The sequence below is a fragment of the Myotis davidii genome, unplaced genomic scaffold, assembly GCF_000327345.1.
Source record: "Myotis davidii unplaced genomic scaffold, ASM32734v1 scaffold441, whole genome shotgun sequence".
Lineage (NCBI taxonomy): Eukaryota > Metazoa > Chordata > Mammalia > Chiroptera > Vespertilionidae > Myotis > Myotis davidii.
The window spans coordinates 2,226,703-2,230,654 of NW_006291818.1; the positions used below are offsets into that span (position 1 = coordinate 2,226,703).

Below are 3,952 nucleotides of genomic sequence, written 5' to 3' on the forward strand. Positions count from 1 at the left end.
AAACAAATTCTTAAAGCAGTTCAAATGTCATGATTACTTTTTTGCGCGTGACAGGGCCTGGGTTTCACCTCCCCACATCGAGTGGACAGTGAGCTGAGACCCCACATGGCTTTGGGTGCCGACTCTCACCCATGGCCATGGCCAAGGTCACAGGTGATTTTCAACCAACGCCAACAAATGTCTTTTTTAAGCCCAAAGGATTATAGACACACTACACTGTAGCTTTCTGAAGACATGGATTATGACATACTCATCTTTGTTTTTTTCCCCTAGAAGTTAGCACATTACCTTGTATACAGAAGCGGTGAATGAGTAGTTATTTTTAAATAAGTTAATCTATGATAAAATATATCCAACTAATTTTCTTTTCTTTTTAAGTTCATTGATAAAAACCAGAAAAATGTAAATTAAAGCATGTTTAAAATTATGTGTTCTTATGGAAATAATTTCAGTTATATCTGAAATAAGAATAGGTAGCAGTAAAAGATTAATGTTACTTAGTATTTGAAAATTCAGATTTACTTAAACAATACATTATGAAGTGATTCCTCATTTTTACAAAAGGATGCATTTAAAAAATATTCATAATGTAATAATTCAGATTTATTCAAGTAGTAAATGCTTAATAGAATCACCATTTTGCTCACTAAATTAGGCTTCACTCAGGAATGAACCAATTATGTAAATAAGTTACATGTATATGTCAAACATATCAAACTTTAAAATTGAGCTTTTTATAGATAAAGTATTAAATATGTGTACATTTAATTTAATGAAATTCACTCATATTAGGTATTTTTATTTTATAGGAAGGAGAACATATATAACTTGGTGCATTGTCTGGAATCACATGGTGAGTTTGGAGATAAATTAGATCCAAGGATTTCTGAATACCAAGTTTCATGTTTCAATATTTGGCTTTACATAAAATGACTCAAAATAGACTGATATCATGTGTTAGTACATAAGTGACAATTTACAACTTGATTGACGACAACCCTTTTTAGCCAAAAGTACTTGTTACAGCCATAACTGATACTAGTATACGTGGCTTATCTACACTAATAAAAGAGAAAGATGCAAATTGACCATACCTTTGCTGCACCCACCAGCCAGTCAGGAGTTAGTATGCAAATTAACCCAACAAAGATGGTGGGTTAATTTGCATATGCTGGCACTGAGTGGCCGGGGACGGGGTGGGATGCTTGTGTCGTCGTCATGGTGTTCCACACCCCTCTGGGCATCTGGGCATGGTGGGAAGACAGAAAGGCATTTCTGAGCCAGAATGAAGGCAGCTCTTGGCCTCTGGGCAGCGTGGGAAGGTGGAAAGGAGGCTCCGGGCCAGAATGAAGGCAGAAAGTTGGCTCTGGCCAGAGCGAAGGCGGTGCTGGCAGCTAGGGGAAGGAAGGCTCATTCTTGCACGAATCTTCGTGCATAGGGCCTCTAGTGCATTAATAACTTTCCTTCAGGAGAAAGGATGACAGGTAGGCATATTTCCTTAAAGATAAAAACTCTTAGAATTGTTAAAGTAACAAATGCTCATATAAAAACAATTAATGGAAATTAAAAAGAGAAACCACAATCTGAAAATGTTAAACCTAAAATCCCAGAAATAAACACTAAGTTTTAAATTGAGTGTCTTTTAGAGTAGCATGATGGACTCTCACCTTCCAACTCCATCCAAATCTGGGAGAATCATCTCTTTATCCAGTGTATCCATACTGCATAATGCTACCTGTCCACTAGTCACTTAGTCACTTACACAGTTGTCTCAGTTATCAGATAAACTATGGAATTATTAGCACTCATGTTCAAATAACCCTAATAAAATAGCCTATTGCTCTCACAATGCCTAAGCCATTCACCTCACTTTATCTCATCAGTAGGCATTGTAGTATCTCCTATCACAGGAAGAAGGGCGAATACAGAATAATATGACATTTTGAGAGAGAGAAAGACCACATTCACATAACTTTTACTATAATATATTGTTACTGTTCTATTTTATTATTGTTGTTAATCTCTTACTGTGCCTAATTAATAAATCAAACTTTATCATATGTATGTCTAGAGAGAAAATATAGTTTATATAGGGTTTATTACTGTCCTCGGTTTCAGGCTTACACTGGTGATCTTGGAATGTATTACCTATGGATAAGGGGAAACACTGTATTGCCAGTGGCAGTGTTTTGTTAAAAAGAATGAGGAAGTCCTCCATCCATTGTCTTTTGTATTAGTTTTCTAGGGCTGCCACAACAAAGTATCATAGACTGGCTAGATTAAACAATAGACATTTATTTTCTCATAATTTTGGAGACTACAAGATCAAGGTGCTGGTAGGGTTAGTTCTTTTCTTTTGTTTAAAGTATTACATATGTTTTCTTTTCCCCCGATTGACACTCCCCATCCCCCCAGGGCAAGCCCCCACCTCCCCAGTGTCTGTGTCCATTGGTTATGCTAATATGCATACATACAAGTCCTTTGGTTCATCTCTAACTCCCCCCTCCCCTGCCATTTTGTCTCTGGATCTAGTTCATCAAATTATGTTGTTCATTGTATCCCACATATGAATGAGATCCTGTGATATTTATCTTCTCCAACTGACTTATTTAGCTTAGCATAATGCTCTCCAGTTCCATCCATGTTGTTGCAAATGGTAAAAGTTGTTGCTTATGCCGAAACTGGTTTGGCTTGGTTGATAGCGTGTCGGCCTGCGGACTGAAGGGTCCCAGGTTCGATTCAAGTCAAGGGCATGTACCTTGTTTGCGGGCACATTCTCAATGGGAGATGTGCAGGAGGCAGCTGATCGATGTTTCTCTCTCATCGATGTTTCTTACTCTCTATCTCTCTCCCTTCCTCTCTGTAAAAAATCAATAAAATATATATTAAAAAAAAAAGTTGTTGCTTCATGGTAACACACCGTCACACACTTCAAAACCAGTTAAAGACACGTTAAAAAATCTTCCCTGGGATGTATTAACCCACCCGCCATATTCACCACAACTTGCTCCTTCAGATGACCACTTGTTCCGATCGATGGCACATGCACTTTCTGAGCAGCACTTCAAACGTATGAAGAAGTGGAAAATTGGGTCTCTGAATGGTTTGCCACAAAACAGAAAAGTTCTATTGGGACGGTATCCACAAATTACCTGAAAAATGGGGGAAATGTGTAGCTAGTGATGGGCATTACTTTGAATAAAGCATTTTTGATATTTCTCTTGAAATTACTGTGTTTTCTTTGATTACAAAATCCACATTATTCACGGGACCCCTGGTAGCGTGATATCTGGTATTGTGGTCCCTCCAACTTTGTTCTTTTTTCTCAGGATTGCTGTGGCTATTTGGGGTCTTCTTTAAAATTCCAGATGAATTTTTGGAGAGTTTGTTCTAGGTCTTTGAAATATTCCATTGGTATTTTAATGGGGATTGCAATGAATCTGGAGATTGCTTTGGGTAGTATGGATATTTTAATGATGTTGATTCTACCAATCCATAAACACAGTATGTTCCATTTGTTTATGTCTTCCTCTATCTCCTTTTTCAATGTCCTGTAGTTTTCCGAGTACAGGTCTTTTACCTCCTTAGTTAAGTTTATTCCTAGGTATTTTAATTTTTTTGGTGCAGTGGTAAATGGGTTTGATTTTTTTAGTTTCTTTTTCTGTGAGTTCACTGTTGGTGTATAAAAATTCCATAGATTTCTGGGTGTTAATTTTGTATTCTGCTACATTGCCAAATTCATTTATTAAGTCTAGTAGTTTTTTGATGGAGTAACTGGGATTTCTCTATGTACAGTATCATGTCATCTGCGAATAAGGACATTTTTACTTTTCCAATTTTTTTTAATATATTTTATTGATTTCTTACAGAGAGGAAGGGAGAGGGATAGAGAGTTAGAAACATCGATGAGAGAGAAACATCAATCAGCTGCCTCTTGCACACTCTCCACAGC

The 3,952-nt window shown here is 37.1% G+C and overlaps 1 protein-coding gene across 1 annotated transcript in view; it reads left to right on the forward strand.

The window, feature by feature from the left end:
- The first annotated feature begins 809 nt into the window (after positions 1–809).
- Positions 810–3,952, forward strand: part of ZNF280D (zinc finger protein 280D) — an 86,833-nt gene continuing 83,690 nt past the window's right edge. The window contains exon 1 of the mRNA XM_006765242.2: positions 810–853. The gene's annotated coding sequence lies outside the window, so the exon portion shown is untranslated. The remainder of the gene's footprint in view (positions 854–3,952) is intronic.